Source organism: Coloeus monedula (assembly GCF_965178545.1).
Source record: "Coloeus monedula genome assembly, chromosome: 5".
In the NCBI taxonomy this organism is placed as follows: Eukaryota; Metazoa; Chordata; class Aves; order Passeriformes; family Corvidae; genus Coloeus; species Coloeus monedula.
Genome location: NC_138785.1, coordinates 16,927,288 through 16,938,421, shown reverse-complemented (window position 1 = coordinate 16,938,421; position 11,134 = coordinate 16,927,288). Strand labels below are relative to the sequence as shown.

At 43.3% G+C, this 11,134-nt stretch overlaps 1 protein-coding gene across 2 annotated transcripts in view; it reads left to right on the top strand.

The window, feature by feature from the left end:
• The first annotated feature begins 698 nt into the window (after nucleotides 1-698).
• The window catches only part of SMAD1 (SMAD family member 1), a 44,406-nt gene continuing 33,970 nt past the window's right edge, over nucleotides 699-11,134 (top strand). Inside the window, exon 1 of one of the 2 annotated variants that reach the window (XM_082281391.1) lies at nucleotides 699-821. The gene's annotated coding sequence lies outside the window, so the exon portion shown is untranslated. Of the gene's footprint in view, nucleotides 822-942; nucleotides 1,070-11,134 lie in introns of those variants that run through there. The other variant, XM_082281392.1, reaches the window with a different exon arrangement.

Here is an 11,134-nt window from a genome sequence, read left to right as displayed (position 1 = left end):
AGATCCCCGTAAACACAGCAGGCAGGAGAAGCTCACTGTTCCACCGTTCCACATGTGGGCTCCAAACTTCCAGCCAGTTCTACTTCGGAGCTGACACTTGCAGCTCCAAATGGAGTTCAAGTTCGCTTCAGACGGACAGCGGCGTGAGGGTTCATTGCTGTGGGTCTGACTTGCACAAGAAGCCTCACGCACTGTAATGGGTTTACTCGCATGAATGAGGAGTAAGTGCAGCAATACCTACAGGCAGGAGGACGTCCACGTGTAAAACACCTGCGGATAGAGAGTGCTCTATCATTGGCAGGTATTACAGCAATTACTTCAGTATTAAGACTAGACCAAGTCAAGGCTGAATCACCCGTGCCAAGCGGCAGGACATAATCCTGTTCGATCAGGAATTAACTCCGACAGCATCTGCCGCTGTCCCCGCAGCCTCGCTGCCGGAGCTCCCCGGCCGTTCCGGCGGTGCAGTAACGCCTTTTAAGCCCCAGTGAGGGTGTCGGAGGGGGCTCACAGCCGGGGCGGGGGTCGGGCTGTCGGCCAGGGCACACAGCGGCCGGGCCGGGCCGGGCCGGGCCGGGGCCGCTCTCCGGCGGCGGGCGCAGCGCTCCCAGCGGGACCCGGCGGCGCGGCGGCGGGGGCGGGAATTTGGGGAGGATCCCTGGCCGGGCCGGTGCGTGTGTGTGTGTGTGAGTGTGTGTGTGTGCCGGTGAGCGGCGCGGGGCGGCTCCGGCCGCCTGACGCCAGCCGGGCCACATCCATCCCGATCCCGATCCCGGTGCGGAGAAGCTGCCCGCCGGCCGCCCGTCACTGCCCGCCAGCCGGTAACAACTTCGCGTCTCCCCGCGCCTCTCCCCGCTCGCTGCCCCCGGGGCCGGGCGGCTGTGCCCGCGCATCCTCCTCCTCCTCCTGCTCGCTCCTTGCCCGGAGCTGCCGCGGTGGTTCCCGGCCGCGGGGCCGGGCGGCGCGGCGGGAGCGGCTCTGGGCAGCGCTGCGCTCCCGCTCTCCTTCCCGGCATGATGGCGTCCCTGCGGCGGCCCGGCGGGGACCGCTCCCGGCTCCAAGTTGGTGGGTAGGTGCCGCGCCGGGCCCGGCGGGTGGCAAAGCCCTTCCCTGCCGGGAAGCCGCCGTCCTGCGCCTCCTCCCCAGCCCCAGCCCCATCGTGGCCCGCGGGGACGCGGCGGAGCCCCGGCCGGCCGGGGCAGGGGCTGCCTTTGTGTGTGCGGGAACAGCCTTTCGCCTCCCGCCTCGGCCCAGCCGCGTCCCTCTCTGTCTAATTTATCTTCTTTCTTCTTTTCCCCCCTTTCCTTTCTTTTCTTTCTTTCAACAGCCCCTTCCCCTCCTGGTTCCCCCCCCTGCCCCCCCTCCCCTTTCTTCTTTAATGACAAATCTGTGCTTAGAGGTCAAGGAAAGTTCACTTTTTTTTTCCTTTTCCCTGTTAGAGGGTTTGGATGCTTGAGATTTTCCCCCTCCTCAGTATAATTGCTTCATATACTCGTACAGCCAAATAATCTTATCCTGAATATAGATCTTTAAAGCTTATTAAAATTTACTGGCGTGGAGATATTCAGTCATGCGTTCAAAAGGATCTGGGCCAAATACTGACTTTTTTTTTTTTTTTTAATATAAACTGAAGTCAGAGGGAGTTCTGACCGAGGCAGGGTTGCTGTGATTGCTCTTTTGTTAGTAGATCAATCTGAAGAAGGTACGTGGTCCGACCTTACAGTTTGCTTTTACAAGATCTGGATAAGAACAGCTTATTCTGAGAATTAATCGTTATTTTGATGTATTTTAGGATAAAATGATGCTTACTGCCTGTCTAAAAGGTAACAGTTTTATTTGGGGAAGTATTATAAACAGAAGTTAATAAAAACAGTACTGTTAGAGCCAGATGGGGAGGAGTAAAAGTAGATGTGTATTTCAGATACAGGCAAATGGAAAAGATCATTGCCTGAAACATGTCAGTGTTTAATGGATGTCAGTGTTCAAAGATACTACACCTTAAAAATAACATGTGTCTTAGGAAAGAGCTGTCATAGCTGATAGTTTGTATTTCTTTTGCACACAGAGAGGAAGTCAAAAAAAGAAAACTTGTTTAATACTTTTTCTTCCAATAGTTATATGTGTTTTTAAGCAGCACTCAGGAGTAAGAATAAAAACTGTAGCCCAGCCCACAGAGAACACCTTTCTTTGCAGGTGTGTGTCTGTAATTCTTCATGTGGTTGACTGCATGCACCTTGTCCTGTCAAACAATAGGAGCAAATCATGCGAGGGAACCTAAGTTTGGCTTATTTTTTTCTTTTACTTGTGAGTAGTGACTTGGTTCAATTATGGGACATGAGTTTTTTAGTCGCAGCTGATTAATACTTAATTTCCACCTTGAACCAGAGAGCCATGCTAGGAAGCTTTTTCAAGATTCTCACTGGATTTTAGTGCAGGTCTTGAGTGCTCACTTCTCTACTGTGACTGGAAGAACATCAGTAAGAAAATGAGAGAGATCTGGCCCTTTCTGAAGTTCTTGCTGTGGTCTTAGGGATGAAGTCTTGCAATTTACTTCAGACTGTGCATAGGTGCTTGATTTGGGCGATCCAGAAGCCTTCCACAGCTACCAGAAAGGATCAGTTCAACGCATGATCAAGTTACCCTAAGGGTAGGGATTTGTCCTTGCGTCTGTTTTGACCCCATTAGCATTGGGTATGTAATCAAATACATTTTTTTCCTACTCTGTTCTGTTCAACTTGCTTTTTTGTGTACCCTTAAAGATGTGATGATCCAATACATTTGAGAGAAGTGACTGAGTAAACAGATGGAGATCTTTCTGTTTTGGTATAAATATTAACTATCAAATCAAATATTTGAAAGCTGATGAGTCTGGTGTTTGCTTTTCCTCTGTAGTTTGAACACAAAAGTAAAGAGCTGAATGTAAAGAAAAGCAATACAAAGGTTAATAAAAGTGCTACTTGTGTTTCTGAGTACTGGGAAATTATTCAGATTGAGCTATGAGTTTCTTTGCTTGCTATAAAGATTTAAATTTTAAAAACGAATGGGTTATGACTGTTTGGGGTTTTTTTTTAAATTAGAGCATGAATGCACTGGATATTACATATTGCCAGTGTTCTGCTCTGTGGAGCCCAAGCCATGTGTGTAAAATAAAAGCTCATTTGAGTAGTCTTACAGGCCTAATGGAGGCATCATCTCAGCTTTATAAATAATGTAAGTTGTGTATAATGTGGAGTCCCCAGAGACTGCAGAGAAAGCATCATTACCAGCCTTTTCAACCTGCTGGAGATCTTAAATTGATTTACAGCACTGAACTGGTGCAAAATGATACATCAGGATGACACAGGGTCAACCTGTAAAAGTCTATGATGTGAGCCTGTTAGTTCAGTCATCATAATTAAACCATATTATGAGGGCAGCAAAGCAAGTATCTGTGACATGTCCCATTGTGCTTCAGATACGGCTGGTTTAAGAATCAAATAAAGAGAGCACCGTGTTTATTATTTAAGTTACGCAAAGATAAGTTGAAATTAACACTTGTGGCCCTGTGAAGAGTAAAAGCTGAACCAATTTAGGTTGACTCTCAATCTCTTTCTTGCAGTCATTAGGAGCTGAAATAGATGAAGGAATTTGCAGCTTTGGGATGTGTGTGTGAGGAAGTGGCTGTGAGTGAATCTCTGAAATTTATATATCCTTTCTCAAGGATCAACTAGACTTTACCTGCAGACTGTGCTATCAGATATCAAAGGAACAAACCAGAAAACAATCCAATTGTTTGGCTTTTTTCCCCCTAGAATTTCTAGCCTACTGAAGTTTGTAACTGCCTGTTGAAATGTTCCTGCAGATCTGAGTTCTTGTATAGGACTGAGCATTTTAGTCATTGCTTGAACTATATGGCCAAACTTATTCTAGAACAGAGTCTCTAATTGTGAATATGAGTTGGCATAGGTCACTGTGCTTTTCTTAGTGAAGACAACTGTGGCTTCAGATTCGTGTTTTCCTCTAACAGCCCTAGAAAATAGCATGCCACAGGTAGTAAAATGTTTGCTAAATATTCAGCATCTTAGGTCTTGCTGTTTCTGCTGGTAAAATTACTATGATGTGTTTTGGGAAAAATCCTGCAAAAATGACTTTTTTTTCTTCTTTCTGCTAGGCAGTGTGCTGCTTGGGGATTTGAGAGTTTTGCATTTGTTAGTGTTTAAACCAACTCCTCATACCTGAATTGGTGTGAATTTTTAATCTCCTGAGTTTCTCCCAGCCAAGAAAGAAACATACATTATTTTTAGTCATAAATGTAAGTAAAAAAAAAAAAATTTTGAGGCATGCAAGTGAAGCAGAGAAAATAAATGGTCACTAGTGGTAAGAGATTTATTAGTCTCCAGGTTAATTTGCACCCCAACAGCATGTGCTTTAGCTAAGGTGCTTTTTGAGAGGCAGATAAAAGAATTAAAACTCACTTTGGAGTGCAGTGGCTTTTAAAATGTGGATGTGGATCTGTCTTTTGCTGTGTCAGTGCAGATGAAGAAACCACTGTATTGGAGAGAGAACCATAAAATCTGTGAAAATGAAAGTCAGATTGCACAAATTGCTTTATGGTTAATGAAGTGATCCTACCGATGTGTGGGAGGTTTGTTGGTTTTGTTTCTGGTTATTTTTTTAATTTCTGGTTTAGGTTTTCATGACAAACTCACCCAGTTTTGCTTTCAGAGTAGGGAAAAGGCTATTCTGCCCATAAAAACTTCACTGTTTTTCCCTGTAGTAACAGCAGACTAATGTTTTTCCACTGGCCTTTCTTCTGTGTATAGCAAAAAACTGCATGCATACCAGTCTTAATAGTTAAAAGATGATATGCAGTTCCTAGAAGCTTTCCTTTGAAATGTACTGAGTGGAAAATTCGAGTTGAAAATACAGACCCCAAGTTGGCAAGCAAGGTTTGAAATGCTGGTGACTTACAGGCTCATCTACGCAGGCATCTTGCAATTCTCAAGCTATTTTGTTCAAGCTGTAGAACAGCATAGAGTTTTTTTTATAGAATGGAGGGTTTTGCTTGGGATGAGAAGGAAGTAATTTTGAATTGATATTTTTAAAGTTTTAGTGTTGTATCCCTGCAGTCTGAGGTATAATTATTTCCATTAGAATGTTGCTATTCTTCAAGATTTGAAATAACCAGAGAGAATGTTTGATTGGGCCTTTTGTAGAGGGCTTTACAGAAAGTGGATTCAGGGGTGAGAACACCCTTGGCTGGCTAATGTCTGCCACAAAGATCCCTATCCTCATCCTCAGACAAATGGTAATTTGCATTACAGAAGCTTTTCGGGTTGCTGTGTATTTGAGGGGGGGGACGCCTTTGTTTTTTAACGGGATAGAGAAGGCAAGCATTTAGTAAAATGGGCTGATTTCAAGGAATGAAAACATTTTCTAGAATGATACCAGATCATACGGGATCTCTCCCTGCATCCATTTGACGCCTGCATATGTTGGCACTGGAAGTTCGTCCTAGTTTAATAGGAACAAAGGGCGAGCACACTACTCCTAATTAGCCTGTGTGAGGTCAAGTATTCCACGCACAGAACACTGAACTCTGCCGAGCTGTGGAGATGGGTCCATTTTTATTACTTTTTTATTTTGGGAAAGGAGGAAGGATGTGTCAGGAGCTGCGGTCGTGGGATTGCTCTGGTGGAAGGGTTGTAGGGCTGTGACCATAGTGCCACACAGCAGCTGAGTGGAGCCATCATTAGATTCCAAAGGGTTTTCTGCAAGCACAGATTGCTTTGCTCAGTTGTACTCTTCTGGTGGACTACTGTCTTGGGAGACTGTGTAGAAGCTGAGTTTACATCAGGAGCTGAAGCTTTTTTCTTCCCCTCTCTAGACTTGCCATTGTAGAGGAACCTGACCAGTAGAGCTATTCTGGACACTTGCACAATTTGGTCATTCTAACATAGATCTGTGATTGTTCTGGACTATGTCACTTTTATTCCAATATGTGTTATCCAGTCAGGAGAAGGATATTAGAACAGATGTCACCAGTCTCTCCCGTTTGGTTCTTCCCCCACCCTTTCTCCAGCATGCACAGGCGAAGTCTAGAGTACAAGGAGGAAAACAAATTATTTTTAAACATGCCCTTATATAAGTCATTATATTTAGGCACTGTTCAAAGCAGTATCATCCAAACCCAACTATTATGTTGACTTGGCATGTAAGCAAATCATTAATGTGGTTCACCAGTGATTTCTGAAGCATTATTTCATATTTCTGTACTCGTAAAGGGAACACTCTTCCCAACATGGCAGCAGATGAGATTGTCTAAGTCAGTGTAGACAGTCTGAATTATAGCACTTAATGGTATTCAGAAGTATATCACTTGCATGTTTTTGTCATTAAAACTACTAAAATGCCAATCCACATCAAAGTGATCTATGGACTATCAATCCAATATTGGGTAACTTGAAAATAAGATACCCATTAAAAGTTTTTACATTGCTGAAGTGGTTATAGACAGAATCATGAGAGTTTTCGCTGTCTCCTTGTGTCTTTCCCCAGCATGGGTGTAAGAATCACATCTGCCCTCCAGTTTTGACTGATGGACCTTCTTTCAGTACTTGGAACTATTGTTTGAGGGGCAGCTGAAAATATGTCCTCTCATTACAGATTTCATCCGTGAATAGAACTTGGATTTCAGGGTTTACAGCATCACAGAGGTTCTTCTGCAGAGGTGGCAAGACTGATGTACATGTTTAAGGATGTGTCTGAGTAGATGAAAGCAAAAAAAGCATATGTGCACACACTTGACACTCCTGTAGCAGGTTGAAAAGTTTTCTGTGAGTTCAGAGAACCTCGTATGTTCAGATTGATTGGTGCATGCAGTGACCATAGTTGATTACTTGCTTTTATTTCTCACTTTGCTCAGCTGCCAACTGGTATCTCATTCTTCTGTGTTTACATGAAAGATTGAATTACTGAGATATTTTTCTTGTAAATAATTTCAGACTTCTGATTTCAAGCACTTTCAGGAATTGGAAATATAATCAGCATTCTGTCTGGTGTAGCATGTTGAAACCAGGGCATGAGACTCTTAAAGATATTTTATTCTTACAGTGGTGTGTATATAGGACCCTTCAGAGTGGATAGGTATGCTATATGTGTGTGTGGACATATTAATACCTAAAATAATAGTCACTGCTGTTGAAAGTTAAATTATTTGAATCAGAGGAAGGTAGGCTGCACCTATATATAGTTGAGAAGAGTCTGTAAATTTATCAAGGTCTGTGTATGTAATAACTATTTATATATAAATACTTAGATGCTGTTTAAATGCTTAAAAGCTTAAAATCAGTTTTGGTTAAAGATGAAGTAAATAACTGGAGAATCATGTTGCAGCAAATTGTGGTTTCCACTTAAATGTGTTTCTAAGGGTGATAGAAGGAGGACACATCTGCTGTTTGGTCAGATGCTGTTAATGAGCTGCATATTTGACTTCATTCTGCCAGTGTATTTCACCTTTGTATCTGCTGGGTTTCATTTGAATATTGACGTGGGAGGAATTAATCAAACGCCCTTGTTGTCTTACCTGTATCTTACTAGTAAGGACTTTGATTGAACTGATCTATTGAGGGAAAAAATATGTAACTTGTAACTGGACATATTTTCTGTGACAGGGGAAAGAAGGGTCCCAAAATTCTGTCAAGATAAACATGGTAGTGTGTGTAAGAGAGAGGGTGGAACGTGGTGTGAAACTGACATCTCCTGCTCTTTCAGTTGATGGTTTAATTCTCCGGAGTGTCCCTGTAATTTAGACAGCTGAAGAATAGCAAAAAATATATGGGTTGGGTTTTTTTGTTCTCTGTTGTTTTTTAACTCCTCGTCCTTTCCTTTCTAGCCCTCCCAAAATGTTGTAAAACAAACTTTGCTAGTGTTTTGGTAGGACAGAATAGTTGGCAGAACACCGTTGCTCACTGTTGGCCAGTTGTCTTTTTTTCAAGGGTTTCCAAGCTGTCTTACATGAAGCAAGAAATTTACTTTCAAGTTAGGCCACACACTAGCACCTGCTTAGGAGTATAGATTCTGCTCCCAGGTCCTGAAAAGTTACTGAAACTGGCTCGTCAATAAAACACAGTCCTGTTTGATGAAGGGTCTTTCTCTTGATATCTAAATGCTCTGGTGTGAAATTTGACATATTTTTATCACTGTTATGGTTTCCGGGCTGAAATATACTTTGGGGAAGGCGGGTTTGGATTTATTTTAACCTAGGAGGGGCTTTATTCAGGTTAGTAAAACTGCAAACTACAAGATGATTTTTTTTTCTGTTGACTTAATTCCATGTGTAATAAAATAGTCCATCCTGCTTTTGCAGATAGGCTGGGAGACAAATGGGATGTGAACATGACAGGGCTTAGTCATGATTGCTTAAGGTATCTGGAGCTATAGTGATGAGCATGGGATGGGAACCTCTGTAGATCAGAATCTTCCAGTAGCTCACAAGCAGTGAAAAATGGGGTGGAAAAGTGGTTTCTTAACCAGGGTTGTATGCAAAGCAAGGTGACAGTGATGAGGACTTGTGTTTTAATGGAACAGAGCCATACATGAAGTCACACTTCAGGGGTAGAAGCATGAAGGGAGGAAGAGTGAGGCAACTCAGAAGGCTTCTGGATTCTCTGAAGTGGTCAAAATCAGGGAGAAAGCAGCTTTCTTGTGCCTCTGCCTATGCGCAGCAAACAGAGCTCGGTCCCTGCCTCAGTGTAGTAGCACTTGATATGATTTTGTTCTTGTGCCGAGGCAAGCGGAGTTCTACCCAGTTTCCTTGAACCAGTTGCTTTTCTGATGTGATCAAATTAATTGGCAGGTGGTTGTTTTGAGAACTTCATGGAATCACAGTACAGTTGATATTGGAAGGGACCCCTGGAGGTCATCTGGTCCAGCCTCCTCCTCAGTCACAGCCACACAGGTTGCCCAGGACCATGTTCAGATGACTTCTGTTTTTCCAGTTGTGTGACAACTGCTCTTGTTTTTCCCAACAGTGAATAAAGTAGATTTGAAATTTATTTGAATCTCAAGGACCTGTCAACATGTACATGATGGCTTCTGAGATTGTTACACGCATAATGCCATGATGCTGGTTTAATTTCAAGTGTGTAGTTTAGGAATCCCAAACACATGTAAAGTGTGTGCTTCCCTGTACAGGGAGGGAAGAGGGAGATGAGAGGGACAGAGACCCAACTCGAGTGGCTTTACTGAGGTCTTACCATGAGTCTAACATTCAGGACCAGAATTGCAACTCCCTTCACACTCTCTCTTGGTCTTTGCTCTTGTCAGATACGTCTTTTCATGGCTAAGGAGAGAGAGAGAGAGAGAGAGAGATAGATAGGTGGATGGATAGAAAGAGCAGACCTTAGTTATGTCATCATCTTAGTTCTGCTAATTACCTGGTGAATGCAGTGATGAACTATACTGATTTGAAAAATGTGGATTTTGACCTTGCTGAATGTCTTGGAAAACTTGGCTTACATATAGGTTGCCATCCTGACTATTGCAGTTTCTTGTTTTGCATTTTTGCCCGCTGCTGGCTTTACAGTCTGGCATATTTAATAACAGGCCCTTTATTATCCATGCTGGCTAGTGTCAGTGTTAAGTGCTTTCTCTTGGATATAGTAGCCAAAGGAAAAGTCTTTGTCTTTATTAGTTTAAAAACTTAGGATAAAGTAATTACAGTTTCTGTAATGTGTCGTATTATATTTCATGTGGAAAATACTTTATAGATGCTCTCGGCTTTAAACTCTGCATTGTGTGGTATTTTTGGATAGATGGATATGAAATCACTCTTTTTTTCCCCAAGTTTTCAGTCTAGTTACTAGAGCAGAAGGCAGTGGCATTAGAGGGGGGTTGAATTGCTTGCTGGAGTGTTTGGTTATTCAGAACCAGCCAAGGCAGGGCGCCTTGCCCTAGGGATGAGAGCAGGTTTTGCAAATAAGCTGAAGTACTCATGTCTGAGTGTGAGCTAATCTTTGACCTGGATATCACTTAAAATTTGGGGGTGGCAGCTCCCCAAGATGCAAAGAACTCTTAAGAGTTGGGCTTCTCTCAGCCCCAGCCAGGGATTTCTTCGCATAGGCTGGCTGGGTGACTTCAGTGCTCTGAGCTGACCCCGCAGAACGTGTTTTTTGGTTTATGTTGGTTTTGCCAGGTTAGGAAGGTGAACTGACTGACAGGTAGAGGGAAGTTATGTTGCAGTACCGAGGCTGGGATAAGGGAGTAAAGAGAAACCTTTTCTCTCTGGGTGGGAGTGAGCCCTTGGGGCTGCTCACTGGCTTGTGGACCTGTGACCTTGCTGGCCCAAGGCAGCTGCTGGAGGTAGCCAGTCACAGGACAGTGCTGTAGCACTCCCAGATGAAGACTTCCTTAATACGCTTGCCAAGGAAAGGTCTAATTTACAGGGTTTTTTTCCCAGATACTTATGTTGGTGATTAGCAGGGACTCGACTGCCAACAGTTACGTCAGCCACAAAGCCCCAGTGTAGCTCTATTGGCAGCAAAACGACAGTGATTAATGGTGCAGTGTCTTTTATTGGGGGTGAGGGAGGACGGATGGAGAGCAACACTTAAACAAGCTTTTCTGGTCAAGTGTTGTTTTGCTGGTATAAACTGCAAGCTGTCTTAGAGATGTTTTCTAGTTTAGTGCAAGCAGATGAGCAGAACGCATCTAGTGCTCGTCCTGTGTGAGACAGGACAAGTGGTTTTCCTCAGGAGGAAAAGAGTGTCCGAGTTTAACTTCTTGGTAGTAGAAACTTTATTTTCCTCTTCAGAGGATGAAAGAACTTGAAACAATTGGCAGACTGGGTACAGTTAGCAGCATTATCAAGAAATCAGAGAAAAGGTAAATACTTAATCCCCTAAAACCCCTTCTGTAAAAGTAGATTGGTGTTACCAGAAATTGCTGCCAGTGAAGATAGTTAGGACACCTGAAGCTGATCTGTGGTGTGAGCCAATGCACTGTTTGTAGCTTTCCTGGGTACTGCACCACTGCATAAATCACTTTCACATTTTGGCTTTCAATCCACTTTCCTCAGAGGAAATGTAGAAAGCATTTGTTTTGGTGTTATATAGTAAATGTGTTTGAAAGCCCTTATTCTTTCTTGTTACTTGCA